Genomic DNA, 16,900 nt, shown 5'->3' on the forward strand with positions numbered 1-16,900 from the left:
GGCCCCTCTTTTCGTTTTAATAGTTTTACTAAGGTATCATGCACATACCATGTATTCCACCCATTCAAATTAGACACTTAGTGAGTGGTCTTTGGTATTTCTATAGTTGTGCAGATGTCAAAATTTTAGATTTCCATTACCCCAAAATAATGCCATACCCTTAAACTGTCACCCGCACACCTCAGTCTCCCATCCCTAAGCAACTAATATTACTCTGCTTTGTCTTTAAGTTTTTCCTATTCTACATTCATTTTATTTATTTATTTATTTATTATTGCTACCAGGGATATAGCTGAGGCTCAGTGCTGCCACTATGAATCCACCGATCCTGGCTGCCATTTCTTTTTCTTTTTCTATTTTGTTTCGATAGGACTGGGGGTGGGAGAGGGAGAAACTAGCAGGCCTGCTTTACTGCTCCTGAAACATACCCCCTGCAGGTGGGAAGCAGTGGGCTCAAGCCTGGGCCCTTGAGCATGGTAATGTTTGCATTTAACCAACTTTGCCACAGCCAGCCCTAGATATTTCTTATAAATGTATAAGATAGCATAACGGTTATGCAAAGAGACTCTCATGCCTGAGGCTCCCAAGTCCCAGGTTCAATCCCCTACACCACCATAAACCAGAGCTGAGAAGTGCTCTTGTAAAAATAAATAATAAATGTATGTAAGAATATAATATAGTTCCATGTAACAAGTTTTTTTCACTGTGCATGTTTTCAAGGTTCATGAATACACACATACTGCAGAATATAGCAATACTTTACTTTTTTTTTTAAGATTTATTCATTATTAGTGAGAGAGGAGAGTGGGAGAATGAGTGTTATCACTGGGGAACATGCAATGCTGAGACCAAACTTGGAACCTCATGCTTGAGAGTCCAATGCCTTATTCACTGTGCCACATTCCAGGCTGCAACAGTACTTCATTTCTTTCTGTAGTCAAATAACATTCCATCACATTGACACATATTTTATTTAGACATCGTCGATTGATGGGCATTTAGATTGCTTCCAATTTTTTAGCTGAATACTACTACTATGAACATTCATGTGCAAGTTTCTGTGTGGAAAATATTTATTTATTATCAGTGTAATTTTTGTTGTTGCTGCCAAGACTTTATCTTTCCAGGGCAACTTGTTCAGATAGAAAGAAAGAGGGGGATGGTTATACAAACAGACTCCCATGCTTGAGGCTCCATAGTCCCAGGTTCAATCCCCCGTACCACCATAAACCAGAGCTGAGCAGTGCTCTGGTTAAAAAAAAGTTTTAAAAAGAAAGATAGAGCAAAAGAAGGAAAAACAGCAAAGCATCCCCCAGTGCAATGGAGGCAGGGCTTAAACTTAGGTCAGCTGCACGGCAAAGCAAATATCCTCCTGGGTGAACTATCTTGCAAAATATACTGTATTTTTAAAGATTTATTTTATTTATTTCATGAGCGATAAAGCAGAAGAGAGACAGAGACAGAGAGAAGTGCCATGGATCAATCTCAGGACTTCATTATTTCAAGTCCAGTGCTATCTCCCACCCCTTGCCCAACATTTTTAATATGTCAGGGAACAAACTCAGACCCCTGTATTTTCTACTGAGGAGGCAACATTTCATCCCAGAAGTGGTGTTGAAGTGTTCTTAAGTTCACAAATATTTCTCCATGGCAACTACTCTAACAAGGACATTTTTCACCTGGACTTCCAAACCTGTTTTCCACCTCTCCTTCCAATGCAAACTGATCTAGTCAGTTACCAAATTCTTTGGTCTTAACACTTTTTTAGATAACTTCCTGACATTCACCAAATTAGGCATGTACTCAGATACTTAAGAGCTGACCCTTCCAAGTCCTTTCAAAAAGAATTCAGTTTTCCAAGAGTCTCTCCTATGATGGTAGATTTCTTAGATAGAATTTATTTATCTATGTACTATCTATTTATTTACTATGTACAATTTATCTATTGGGGCATGGGAGGGGAGAGAGAGGATGAGGAGCAAGCACAAACCAGAGCATCACTCTGACACATGCACTACCGAGAACTCAGGACCTCATATTTGAATGTCCAGTGCTTTACCCACTGTGCCACCTCCCTGGCCAGAAAACGACATTTTTTAACTGCAAACTACTAAATGCTTTCAGACAAACTAGTCTATCAATAATGAACCTCATCATCCCACAAAACCACTTGCACCGAAGATTTCAAGAGAAAATAGTCCAATTTTTATTTTATACTTTTATGAAAGAGAGTAGAGGGAGACATTAAAGCACTGCTCCACCATGCATGAAAGACATGCACCTTACCCACTGAGCAACTTCCCTAGCCCTTGCATGGACATAAGTTTTTATTTCTCTTGGGTTTATACCTAAGAATGGGTCATATGATAACTTTGTGTCTAAGTATTTTAGGAAATACCAGCTGTTTCCCAAAGTGACTGACTATGCTATTCCCCATCCCCACCAGCAGCATATGAAAATTCTGATTTCTACAAATCTATGCCAATGATATTACCTATCTTTTCTATTATTATCATGCCAGTGGGTATGGAGCAGTATCTCATTTGGTTTTGATTTACATTCCTCTGATGATCAGTGATGTCAAGCATCCTTCCATGTGCTTTTTCTCTTATTAATCTTATGCTATCCTAATTGTTTGTTACAGTTAATTATTCACACATTAAATTTTACTTGTTCAGGGCTGTCAAGATAGCTCACTTGGATTATAGACATAGTGTATTTATTGGGTAGAGACAAAAATCGGAGGGAAGGGAGAGAAAGAAACAGAAAGGAACCTGCAGCCCTGCTTCACCATTTAAGAAGCTTTCCCCTCTGTAGGTGGGGTCCAGGGGCATGAACCCAGGTCCTTATGCATTGTAACATCTGTACTCAACCAGGTGCACCACTGGAAAGTACTGTGGTGGTTTTGTCTGTCTCTTTCTATCTGAAAGTGATAAAGTTCCAATGATGACATAATATTAAAAAGAGAAAAAAAAAAAAAAGAAAGCTTTGCATGAAAGTATATGGTTTCTCTCTCCTGACTAGATCCAAATTCCAGTGACAGAGGCAGTGACTTTCTAAATAGAAAGATGCTACCTATTGTGGACTTAAGAACTGAGGACAAGGGTGGGGATAAACAGCATAATGGTTATGTAAACAGACTCTCATGCCTGAGGTTCCAAAGTCCAAGGTTCAATTACCCGTACCACCACAAACCAGAGCTGAGCAGTGCTCTGGTTAAAAAAAGAAAAAGAAAAAAAAAGAGAACAAAAAAGTAAAATTGAAAAATACTTTGTTCCTAGTCAAATGGTCCCTTCAGAAAGAGCTGATAAAACACCTAAAGGGGTAGGTTTATTTTTTAAATTTTTTTCTCAGCTCTATGCTTTTAAAACTTAGAATTTTCTAATCTGTCTGGTCAGGTGAAACAGCTCACTTGGATGGTGCACTCATTACTTTACCATGTGTGCAATCCAGGTTCAAGTCTGGCCCTCATATTGAAGGAAGTTTCAGTGCTGTGGTCTTAATCGACCTATAAAAATATTTTAATGAGGGGAGTCCAGCGGTAACCCAGCGGGTTAAGCGCACGTGGTACAAAGCACAAGGACCGGTGGAAGGATCCCGGTTAGAGACCCCGGCTACGCACCTTGAGGGGAGTCGCTTCACAAGCGGTGAAGCAGGTCTGCAGGTGTCTATCTTTCTCTCCCCCTCTCTGTCTTCCCCTCCTCTCTCCATTTCTCTCTGTCCTATCCAACAATGACAACATCAATAACAATAATAATAAAACTACAAGGGCAAAAAATATGTATTTATTAAATATAAATAATATATATATTTTTTAATGTTAAAAAGAATCTGGGGGGGGGGGGGTCGCGCGGTGGCGCAGTGGGTTAAGCGCATGTGGCACTAAGCGCAAGGACCAGTGTAAGGATCCCAATTCGAGCCCCGGCTCCCCACCTGCAGGGGAGTCGCTTCATAGGCAGTGAAGCAAGTCTTCAGGTGTCTTTCTCTCCCCCTCTGTCTTCCCCTCCTCTCTCCATTTCTCTGTCCTATCCAACAACGAACAACATCAACAATGGCAATAATAATAACCATAATGAGGATACAACAACAAGGGCAACAAAAGGGGGAAAAAATGGCCTCCAGGAGCAGTGGATTCATGGTGCAGGCACAGAGCCCAGCAATAACCCTGGAGGAAAAAAAAAAGAAAAAAAAGAATCTAAGGGGGCCATGTGATGGCACACCTGTTAAGTGTACATGTTACCATATGCAAGGACCCAGGTTAAAACCCCGTCCCTATCTGCAGGGGAAAGCGTCACAGGAGATGAAGCAATGCTGTAGGTGTCTCTCTCCCTCCCTCTCTCTCTCCACTTTCCCTCTTAACTTCTGTCCTACCAAATTAAATTAATAAAAAGTTTTTAAAAATCTAAACAAAAGATTTCAGAGGATTTTTAAATTATGTTAAAAATACATAAACATAGAGGTCAAGGATGTAGCTCAGTGATTGAGCACATGCTTCACAATATATAATGCCCTGGGCTCAATCCCTGGCACCAAAACCAAAATACAGACAAGCTGTATTCCAGCTATCCTGTAAGAAAAAATGCCATCAAGAAAAAGGGAAACTTAGAGGCACAGATAAAAATAAGACAAGGCAGTAGGCAGCATTTAATCAAAATAATATCAATTAAGTTGCACAGCAGTTCAAAGGTAAGAATTCCTGGAGACAGTTTTGAATTAAACCTTTATCAACATCTTTGAAAACATATTTAGAAGACCAAAGAGGTACAAAATTTCAGAGTAAAGCAACAAGTAACAAATCAAAGGGAAGTACATACATTTTTAGTAGCCCATGCTATGGGTACATTACAATAACATCAATGGTAAGTGTATGTGAACACACACAGGGATATACACAGAAACACACACACTCACACATACTGAAAGGACTCAAAGCAGCTGAATAATAAAATATATCTTGATGGCATTTAAAGGATGTTTAAATTGGCCTGATATGCATATCAAATCTTCCTTCTTGATCTCAGAATAATTCCCTCAAGGCCAACACTCACAGACTAGCATCATCAATCATTTAAAGTATGTAAATGGGGGGGAGATAGCATAATGGTTATGCAAAAAGAATCTCATGCCTATGGAAAGCTCTGAGGTCCCAGGTTCAGTCCCCCACACCATCAATTGTCAGAGTTGAGCAGTGATCTGGAAAAATAAAGAAATAAATAAATAAAGCAAGCTGGTGTGGGCAGTGCTTATCTCTAGGTGGTGGGATTTAAAACTAATGATCACCTACCAATAACCAGGCTGTAGGCTAAGTATTAGGAATCCTAAAATTATTTTATTATGAGGTCCTTTTGGGTCCAGTAGCAAATGACCATATATTTTACATCTCTTATCTGTAACCCTCAGAGCAACTTTATTTTTATATCCACTTTACAAATCTGAAAACCAATAATATGTAAGTTTCTAAAGCCTGTCCAAGGCCATACTGCAGAAACAAGGGAAACTATGATTGAAATCCTGGTTTGTAGGCACCTGTAAATAGTACATTCCTGGGAGTCGGGCAGTAGTGCAGCGGGTTAAGCGCACATGGCACAAAGCGCAAGGCCTGGCTCCCCACCTGCAGGGGAGTCACTTCACGGGCAGGGGAGTCACTTCACGGGAGGTGAAGCAGGTCTGCAGGTGTCTATCATTCTCTTCCCCTCTGTTTTCCCCTCCTCTCTCCATTTCTCTCTGTCCTGTCTTACAACAACAATTAAAAAAAAAAAGCAACAAAAGGGAAAATAAATAAATTTTTTTTTCCTCCTCCAGGGTTATTGCTGGGCTCGGTGCCTGCACCATGAAGCCACCGCTCCTGGAGGCCATTTTTCCCCCCTTTTGTTGCCCTTGTTGTAGCTTCGTTGTGGTTATTATTACTGCCCTTGTTGACGCAATTCGTTGTTGGATAGGACAGAGAGAAATGGAGAGAGGAGGGGAAGACAGAGAAGGGGAGAGAAAGATAGACACCTGCAGACCTGCTTCACCGCCTGTGAAGCGACTCCCCTGCAGGTGGGGAGCCGGGGCTTGAACCGGGATCCTTACGCCGGTCCCTGCGCTTTGCGCCACCTGCGCTTAACCCACTGCGCCACCGCCCGACCCCCCATAAATAAATATTTTTTAAAAAATAGTACCTTCCTCTACCTCCAGGAAGGACATGGGCAGGCCCCTCATATTACTGCAACTGTCTAACTAGAATCCTGCCCTTCCATGCCCCCTCATTTTAATCTCTCCTCAGACTTATTCTGGGATTATTGTGTAGCAGACACAGTACTATGGTTGCAAACCTCAGGACTTCTCATCTCATGGAAATAGGATACTTACATTCTGCTTCCTCCATACACAGTGTGATCTTTTTTAAGGGGAAGGTTAACTGTCATCTTTTACCCTCAAATCCTTCAGTGGCAGCTAGTCATCTTCAGGATATAGTTTTAACTCCTGAACTCACAAAACCTTCACAAGCTGACTTCTGCAGTTTCCATGTTCCCCAGACATGCTATCTACCTGCTCTGCTAGAGTCTCCAGGATAAAAATCTCTTAAATCCACAGCCACTCAACTAATAACTATTTTTTTTTTTTTTTTTAAGATTTGGACTTGAAGCTCTGCTGCCTCAGGCATGAAGGCTCCTGTGCCTTCCTTCTTACACCCGGTAAGCCATCTGGGATTTGGGTATGAACTTTTCTGGAAAGTCATATATATACCTATATTCCAAAAGTGACATCAGTTGTGGTTAAGAAGACTCTACAGGGAGTCGGGCGGTAGCACAGTTGGTTAAGCACACGTGGCACAAAGTGCCCGGTTCGAGCCCTTGGCTCCCCACCTGCAGGGGAGTCACTTCACAGGTGGTAAAGCAGGTCTGCAGGTATCTTTCTTTCCCCCTCCTCTCTCCACTTCTTTCTGTCCTATCTAGCAATGACAACATCAATAACAACTACTACAATAACAAAAAAAAAAACAAAAAAAAAACAAGGGCAACAAAAGGGAAAAAGAAAGAAAGAAAGGAAGAAAGGAAGAAAGAAAGAAAGAAGACTCTACAGAGCCCTCAACTCAAACAGCCCTGTTACAATGTTATTATAACTACTGATTTATACTGATTGCTCCTCCTACCAGAATAGAGACTCTCTGAGGACAGAAATATGCCTCCCCCTTTTTTATTTTTTTTTACTATTATTATTTTTTTACCAGAAGTGCACTGCTCAGCTCTAGCTTTTGGTGGTGCTGGAGATTGAACCTGGGATTTTGGAGCTTCAGGCATGACAGTCTCTTTGCATAAACATTATACGCTCTTTATCCACCACCCCCCCATATTTTATGATGCCATGACCTAGCAAGAAGGCTGGTACAGAACTCATGTTTAGTTAAATATGTGTGGGACGACTAGAACTTCTAGTCAAGTGGGAGACCTAGACATGTACAAAATTAAGCAAAATATGACAGGCGCATAACTAAGAAAGGTGTGACATGAATGCCACCTGAGAATGGAAATAGAGGGGAGGAAAATCTAGAGGAACCTTTCTACCTACATCTTTGGCCTTACTTGATTTCTCAAAGTTTCTTCAAATCCTGCTACTGCTGTCCCTAATCATGGGTGCATACTTCAATTAGTACCTGAAGCTTTGAAGCTTACTATGCAAAGTACTATATAAATCAGTTCACTAATCCTCACAACCACACACTTCACTGATGAGGAAACTTAAGACTAAATTAATGGCACAGCCAAAATTTCAAGCCAAACATTGTGTCTTCTAGATCAGAGCACCAATCAGCACATATATATATATATATATTTTTTGCTCTTTGTATAAAGCAAAATTTCCCCCCACAAAGACTAAAGCTTGATAACCTCAATTAAACCCAACTAAACCAACAAGACTGAACTAAGATTTGCTTTTTATTTAGCTATTCAAGTGAGATAAACCTCAAGTGATTACACACACACTTCCTGGCTTTCTAAAGTAGTTCATGTTCAGTATAATTTTATTAGATTCTCCAGTACATTCCTGCATTCTTTATTGAGGATGCTGTAAAATAGGGATGCTTTTAGGAATGGAAGTGTTATGTATCACTAGGATCTAACAGACTGGCCTGTACCAATGGCCTTGGTCTATGAACATACAGAGCACCTGTAATATTTTGACTTCTCAATCCTCCTTGAAAGCCTAGTTAGAGGTATTACTTCTTTTCTTTTAACCAGAGCACTGCTCAGCTCTGGCTTATAGTGGTACAGGGGCTTGAACCTGGGACATTGGAGCCTTAGGCAAGAGAGTCTCTTTACATAACCATTATGCTATCCACTGCCCGAGGTATTATTTCTAGCCACCAACAATATGCTTTCTCTAGTAGTCCATCTGATTTTGCTGCCTCTAATTCATGGGTCATCATATTCATAGTATTAGTCACCGATGCTGGCCTCCAACTCATAGTATTTGATTTCCAGGTACATAAAACTGAATTTCTTGTCCATTAAAAAGTTGGGCATGTCCTGAAGCTCCAAGGTCCTAGGTTCAATCCTCAGTACCACCAAAAGCCAGAGCTGAGCGGTGCTCTGTTTGGGGAGGGAGGAATGAGGAGGAAAAGAGGCATGTTTATATGGTTTGCATTAGCCGATGAAAGTGACTTGTGCCACTTTTGGGACAGAAACCCTAAATGCCAATGTGTTAGCGTTAGGAAGTGGCTTAGTAGGTAGAGATCATGCCCTCCATACATGAGACCCTGGGTTCAATTCCTGGCACCACAGAACACCTAGGACAAGAATGAATGAAACTCTATGGATGCTGAGGAAAGGCACTGATGTCTGCTTCACCCGGTGTCCGTCTATCATTCCCCTAAAAATATAAAGTAGAAATTGGATTGGGTGAATCAGGGAGAACATATAGTGATTATGCAAAAAGACTTTCACACGTGAGGTTCCAAAGGTTCAATCTCAGCACCACCATAAATCAGAACTGAGCAGCACTACAATTAAAAAAGTTTAAGGGGCGCCAGGTGGTGGCGCAGCAGGTTAAGCGCACATGGCACAAAGCACAAGGACCACCTAAGGATCCTGGTTCGAGTCGCTGGCTTCCCACCTGCACGGAAGTCACTTCACGGGCAATTAAACAGGTCTGCAGGTGTCTATCTTCCTCTCCTCCTGTCTTCCCCTCCTCTCTCAATTTCTCTTTGTCCTATCCAACAATGACAGCAATAACGACAACAATACTAACAACAAATAATAACAAGGGCAACAAAAGGGAAAAAATAACCTCCATGAGCAGTGGATACGTAGTGTAGGCACTGAGCCCCAGTGATAATCCTAGAGGCAAAAAACAAAACAAACAAAAATATGTAGTATTTTCAAGGAATAGCTTTTATGCTAAGACACAAAGACTGCTTCAGTAAATGTGAAGACTGAAATTATAAAAAGCATCTGCAGATGATGATGGTTTAAGATTAGAATTCACCCACAAAAAAGAAAAAATTGTGGTGACTAAACAGCTGAATAACACCTGGGTCAATGAAAAAAATCAAAAGGGAGATTTAAAACTATTTGAAGAGCAATGAAAATTATGAGATGAGCTATAGGAATCCTTTGGGATACTGTAGAAGCAGAACTAAGGATATTTCACAGCAATACAGGTCCACTTTAATAAAGAAGAAAGATCTCAAAGGGTTCAGGTGGTGGTGTACCTAGCTGGGTGCACAAGTAACAATGCACAAGGACCCAGGTTTGAGATCCCAGACCCCAACTGCAGGGTAAAGCTTTGTGAGTGGTAAAGCAGGGATGCAGGTGTCTCTATCTCCCTCCCTCTCTGTCTCGTCCTCCTCTCTCAATTTCTGATGACTGTTTCTATCCAACAAATAAAAATAATTTTAGGGGACTGGGCAGTAGCACAGTGGGTTAAACGCACATGAAGTGAAGTGCAAGTACTGGTGTACAGATCCCGGTTGAAGCCCCCGGCCCCCCACCTGCAGGGGGGTCACTTCACAAGTGATGAAGCAGGTCTGCAGGTATCTCTTTCTCTCCCCCTCTGTCTTCTCCATCTCTCTCGATTTCTCTCCATCCTATCCAACAACAAGGACAGCAATAACAACAATAATGACAACAACTGGGCGGAGAGTAGATAGCATAATGGTTATGCCAATAGACTCTCATGCCTGAGGCTTTGAAGTCCCCGGTTCAGTCCCCCGCACCACCATAAGCCAGAGCTGGACAGTGCTCTGGTAAAAAAGTAATAAAAAAATAAATTAACAATGATAAACAACAAAGGCAACAAAAAGGAAAAAAAAATGGCTTCCAGAAGCAGTGGATTCATAGTGCAGGCATCAAGCCCCAGCAATAACTCTAGAGACAAATAATAATAATAATAATTTTTTTTAAAATTAAAAACCCCAAATAAACAGTGTAACAATATGACTGAAACAACTAGAAAAGGAGTAATATACAGACACAAACGTCAACAGAAGCTGGAGAATAATAAAAATCAGAACAGTGGAGCCGGGCAGTAGCGCAGCGGGTTAAGTGCACGTGGTGCAAAGCGCCAAGGACCTGGCATAAGGATCCCAGTTCGAGCCCCAAGTTCCCCACCTGCAGGCGAGTCGCTTCACAAGTCAAGCAGTGAAGCAGGTCTGCAGGTGTCTTTCTCTCCCCCTCTCTGTCTTCCCCTCCTCTCTCCATTTCTCTCTGTCCTAACAAGTAAAATAGAAAAAATGGCCTCCAGGAGCAGTGGATTCGTAGTGCAGGCATAGAGGCCCAATCATAACCCTGGAGGCAAAATAAACAAGTAGAATCTGTCTTTAAAAATAAAAAAATTCTAATATCCTGCTCTGATCCCCAAAGTAAGAAAGGACTCAGCAAAAACAGAAAACTATAGACCTATATCCCTGATGAACATTAAGGTAAAAACCCTTAACAAAATCTTGGCAAATCAAATCCAACAACATCTAAAAAGGATAATCCACCAAGGCCAAGTGCAATTCATCCCAGGAGTGGTTCAATATATGCAAATCAACGTTCACACACTGCATCAAAAAAAAAAAAAAAAAAAAAAAAAGAAAGAAAACACTTTCTTATATTTAAAGATGCTGGAAAAGCATTTGACAAGATTCAACACCCATTTATGGTAAGAGACCTTTAAGAAATTAGAATGAGGTCTGAGGAGGCAGCATAATGACTATGCAAAAGAAGAATTTCTTGCCCGAGGTTCCTAGGTCCCAGGCTTGATCTCTAGCACCACCATAAGCCAGAGCTGAACAGTGCTTTGGTCTAAGGAGGAAAAAAAAAAAAAAAAAAAAAAAAAGGAATGATCTCACTTACAGGTGGTACTTAAGAAAGGCAAGAAAACAAAGGGCAACACCTGGATTGGGTAAGGGATATTACAGCAAAGCAAAAGACTATAGACTACGGGGAGATTGGGGGGCTCAGGAAGAGGGGGTGAAGAGGAGCAGGACATCAGGTATGCAGGACACAATAGTTAAGACAGGTTTGGGTTACTAGTGGGAGCAGTGTGCAAACACCTATCATGAGTAGATAAACTGTATGCATGTCGACAACTGTCCAGTAAACCATTATCACCCAGTAAAATGGTCTGGGAATAGAAGGAGCATTCCTCAACACAATAAGGTTATTTACTTATTTTTCTAACCAGAGCATCCTTCAGCTCTGGCTTATGGTGGTGTGGGGGATTGATCCTGAGAGTTTGGAAGCTCAGGCATGAGAGTCTCTTTGCATAACCATTATGCTCTCTACACTCCAACCATAAGAGTTCTTCATAGGGAGTCGGGCGGTAGCGCAGTGGGTTAAGTGCACGTGGCTTGAAGCGCAAAGACCAGTGTTAGGTTAGGATCCTGGTTCGAGCCCCCGGCTGCCCACCTGCAGGGGGGTCGCTTCACAGGTGGTGAAGCAGGTCTGCAGGTGTCTATCTTTCTCTCCTCCTCTCTGTCTTCCCCTCCTCTCTCCATTTCTCTCTGTCCTATCCAACAATGACATCAATAACTACAACAATAAAACAAGGGCAACAAAAGGGAATAAATATTTTTTAAAAAGTTATTCATATATGATAAACCCACAGCAAACATAATTGTTCAGTAGAGATAAACTAAAAAGCTCTACCCCTGAAATCTGGAACTAGACAAGGATGTCCACTCTCACTGCTACTATTCAACAGCCCTGGAAGCTTATCAGTGCAATTCGGCAAGAAAGAGATATTAAAGGAATCCAAACTGAGCAGTTAAAAGTACATGGCTCGAAGCTCAAGTGACCGGCATAAGAATCCCGGTTCAAGCCCCCGGCTCCCCACCTGCAAAGGGGTTGCTTCACAAACGGTGAAGCAGATATTCAGGTGTCTATCTTTCTCTCCCCATCTCTGTCTTCCCTCCTCTCTCAATTTCTCTCTGTCCTATCCAACAACAGCAATAGCAATAACAATTATAAAACAACAAGGGCACTACAACAATAAGACAAGGGCAACAAAAGGGAATAAATAAGTATTTTTTAAAAACTTAAAAAAAAAAAAAACAAGGGCAACAAAAGGGAAAAACTAGCCTCCAGGAGCAGGGATTAATAATAGTGCAGGCACCTAGACCCATCAATAACCCTGGAGGCAAAAAGAAAAAAAAATACATGAAGTTAAAATTGAGTCGGGAAGGTGGCTCTGCAGCACCACAAATGTGCAATCTCTGGTACTGTATAAAAAAATAAACAAAAGTCAGTGTTCTTTAACGGAGATCTCTTACTCTTACTCAGTTCGTAGAGCACTGGACTTCCATGCCTGAGGCTCAGAGTTTGATTCACAACACTGAGTGTGCAAGAGTAGTATCCTAGCTTCTGATTCTCTCATGCTCTCTCATATCTTATCACTTAAATAATAAAAAGTACCTTTTTTTAAAAAAAATCATAGAAACAACTGGCTAAGAGAGCATTTTCATTAGCCTGTTCCAAGTTCCTAAAAAGCATAGTTCTTTATACACTCATGCTAGACAAGTCACATGAATGAGAATCTGTTACACTTTAAAAGTTCTTGATAAGGTATCCTAATCCAAGTTATTCAGATCAAAACATCAGATGTTTTTTCACAAGAAACTTTATTTTAAAATTTTATTTATGAGTAAGGGAAAGGAGGAGAGAAAGAAAGGAAGGGAGGAAGGGAGGAAGGAAAGGAAAGAAGGGGGAGAGAGAGAGAGAAAGAAAACTGGCACACACAATGCTGGGAATAAAACTGGAGATCTTGGGAGTCGGGCTGTAGCGCAGCGGGTTAAGCGCAGGTGGCGCAAAGCACAAGGACTGGCATAAGGATCCCAGTTCGAACCCCGGCTCCCCACCTGCAGGGAAGTCGCTTCACAGGCGGTGAAGCAGGTCTGCAGGTGTCTGTCTTTCTCTCCTCCTCTCTGTCTTCCCCTCCCTCTCTCCATTTCTCTCTGTCCTATCCAACAACGACAACAACAATGATAACTACAACAATAAAACAACAAGGGCAACAAAAGGGAATAAATAAATAAAATAAATTTAAAAAAAATATTTAAAAACTGGAGATCTTATGCCAAGAATCCAAAGCTTTATCCACGTCATCTCCTCCAGGGTCGATCTCATAAGTAACTTCAATGACAAACTTTATGATAAATATTGTTTGCACAAAACATTCACCTTTGGACCAAAGATAGCTTACCTGAGAAGGTGTATGCCTTGCCATGCATGAGACCCAGGTTCAAGTGCCCAGTAAACCACATGGGAGTGCTACAGTGCTGTGGGAAGCTTTGGCTTTGTGGTGTCTCCACCCTGTCTCTCTAACTGAAATAGTCAGCCCAAAGTGAAGCCCCAATGACAACAGCAACAACAACAAAGAAAAAGAATTCGCCTTTGCATTCATCATGCTTAAAAGCTATGTTGTCGGGGCAGGGCAGTGACATACCTGGTGGAAGTACACATGTCACCACACACAAGGACCTGGGGGGGGGGGGCATCGAAGGTGTTGAAGGTCTGCAGGGGTCTCTCCCTTTCTATCTCCTTCCCTCTCAAAGTGTCTTATCAAATAAAAAATAAAGCATTAAAAAATAAAATACATCTATCAAGCATCTACAGCATACAAAGCAGTGGAAATGATGAAGACCATTCATGTCTTGAAAAAGGTTGATTCCCATTGGGGCAGTTATTAAAAGAGAAACTTCGGGAGTCGGGCTGTAGCACAGCGGGTTAAGCGCACGTGGCACAAAGCACAAGACCAGCGCGAGAATCCCGGTTAGAGCCCTGACTCCCCACCTACAAGGGAGTCGCTTCACAGGTGGTGAAGCAGTTCTGCAGGTGTCTGTCTTTCTCTCCCCATGTGTCTTTCCCTCCTTTCTCCATTTCTCTCTGTCCTATCCAACAACGACAGCAACAATAAAACAACAAGGGCAACAAAAGGGAATAAGTAAAATAAAATAAATATTAAGAAAAAGAGAGATACTTCACAAGGGAAGATTTATATCAAATAAACTCAAAGCATGAATAAGAATCAAGACTTAAGAGATGAAGGGGAACCATAGAAAATGCATCATAAGGGGCTAGGGAGACAGCACAATGGTTATGAAAAGACCTGCCTGAGGTTTTGGGGTCCCAGGTTCAATCCCCAGCACCACCATAAGCCAGAGCTGAGCAGTGCTCTGGAGTGTGTGTGTGTATCCCAGTAAAATAAAATAGAAAAATAAATATTAAATAAAAAAGAAGGGAAATGCAGCATGAGCAAAGATACAGAGCATGCACAGCAAAACATGAACAGCAGTTTCAGTGGCCTGGGAAATATAATAAAGTCTAAGAGGCAATAATTTTTTCATACTACCTAGCAGATTAGTCTGCATTAAATTCAACAGATTATTAAAAAAGAATCTATAAAAGTCTCAGCCGGAGAAGTGACATACCTGGACATGACAGCTAATACACAGGATAAATGGGAGGAAAAGGAAAAAATATGTGATGATTATAGACATGGAAAGAAGCAGATGCCAGAAATAGTGTGGGGGCACATCAACAAGATCTAGAAACCAAGCGAATACAGTGGGAGCAAAGAAGAAAAGCAGAAATTGAAGGTCAGAGACATAGCTCACCTGGGCTGGGTTTGAGGCCTGGTACCCTGACACCACAGCAGATATCCCAGTGCTACTGTGTCTCTCCCTCTCAGTCACTCTCTAAATAACTGATCCCAATGAAAAGGACGCTTGGGAGTGGTGAAATCACACCTATGTGAGGCCTCATTGCCCAAACCACCCCCTGCTCCAATTGTAACTGGAAAAAAAAAAAAAAAAACTGTTACAGTAAATAACCAAGCCTAATCAGGAAAAGTTTATAAGGAAAACTTTGATCCCAAGTTACTAAGAGGGTGGGGAAGATAGCATACAAACACACACACACACACACACACACACACACCTTTCACTTCTGAGGTTCCAAAGTCCCAGGCTGAATTCCCCTACTAAGCAATACTGATTTTAAAAAATAAAAAATAAAACTTAAAAAAAAAAAAAAAGGGGAAATTCATCAGAGCAGCCTGAATGTGACCTGATGGCTAAAGAACTGGGCTTGAGGACACATGGTCCTGAATTCAGTCTCTGGCATGTAATGTACCAGAGTAATGCTCTGGTTCTTTTTCTTTTCTCTCAGAGGATATAATGTGGTCAAGGGCCTGGTGCACCTGGTTAAGCACACTTGTTAACATGCACAAGGACCCAGGTTCAAGCCCTGGGTCCCCACCCTAGGGGGGAAGTTTTATGAGTGGTGAGGCTGAACTACAGGTGTCTTTCTCTCTCTCTTATTTGTCTCAAAGAAGAGAAAAAAAAAGGGGGGGAAGGCTACCTGGAGCAGTGAAGTTGTCATGCAACAATGTTAATAGTAAAAATGTCAGGGGAGATAGCATAATGACTATGCAAAATGACTTTCATGCTTGAGGCTCTGAAATCTCAAATTCACCTCCTCCCCCCAATTATAATCCAGAGCTGTGCAATGCTCTGGTAAAAATAAGTAAAATAGATCTTTTTTAAAAAAGAAATTAATCAGAAAAGGTTCCAAATAGCTGAGTAAGAGCAAACAAAATGTTACTAATGTCTTTTCCAGTAGCCCCATTAAAAAAGAAATAAAGGGGAATAGGGAGGTAGCACAGTGGGCTATAAGCACAGGTGGCGCAAAGTGCAAGGACCGGCATAACGATCCTGGTTTGAGCTCCCGGTTCCCCACCTGCAGGGGGGGGTCGCTTCACAAGTGGTGAAGCAGGTCTGCAGGTGTCTATCTTTCTCTCCCCCTCTGTCTTCCACTCTCCATTTCTCTCTGTCCTATCCAACGACATCAATAACAATAATAACTACAACAAAACGAGGGCAACAAAAGGGAATATATATATATATATATATGAAGATGTATTTATTTACAAGAGGGAAAGACACAGAGAGAGAGACAGACCATCACTCTAGTGCATGCAATACTGGGGACTTAACTCAAGATGTTTTGCTTCAGTGTCTGACACCCTACCCATTGTGCCACTTCCTAAGGCCACAGCCCCAGTTCTATCTGAAGTAAATTTTACTGCTTGTTTCTCCTTTGGTCACACAGGAAGGACAAAGTTACTTCTTAATTTTAAGTAGTCAAAGCTGCTTTTTCTGTACAAACATCTCTCTCCCGTGTTTTTCTGTAATAACTCATGGGTTTCTCCTGCCACCTTTACCATCCTTTCTCAATTCCTTGCCTTTTCTTTTCATCCACCCAGGTCTGCCTATTTAAGATTCAACTCCTAAGTTTCACCTACCCTGTGAAACTTTGCTCAGAAACATAGACTTTTCCCCTTTTCACAAATTCCCACTACACCTACTGTCCTGGTATTTTAGAGACCTATCAGTAGTAACATTTTCCTGTGTGTCCTTTATTCTCACAATTAT

At 41.4% G+C, this 16,900-nt stretch overlaps 1 protein-coding gene across 5 annotated transcripts in view; it reads right to left on the reverse strand.

The window, feature by feature from the left end:
• Positions 1–16,900, reverse strand: part of ST3GAL3 (ST3 beta-galactoside alpha-2,3-sialyltransferase 3) — a 270,798-nt gene that overhangs the window by 252,069 nt on the left and 1,829 nt on the right. The window contains exon 1 of one of the 5 annotated variants that reach the window (XM_060206044.1): positions 15,083–15,148. The exons of 2 other annotated variants lie outside the window; for them this stretch is intronic. The gene's annotated coding sequence lies outside the window, so the exon portion shown is untranslated. Of the gene's footprint in view, positions 1–15,082; positions 15,149–16,900 lie in introns of those variants that run through there. 2 more of the 5 variants (XM_060206043.1, XM_060206042.1) reach the window with 2 other exon arrangements.

Source organism: Erinaceus europaeus, chromosome 13 (assembly GCF_950295315.1).
Source record: "Erinaceus europaeus chromosome 13, mEriEur2.1, whole genome shotgun sequence".
In the NCBI taxonomy this organism is placed as follows: Eukaryota; Metazoa; Chordata; class Mammalia; order Eulipotyphla; family Erinaceidae; genus Erinaceus; species Erinaceus europaeus.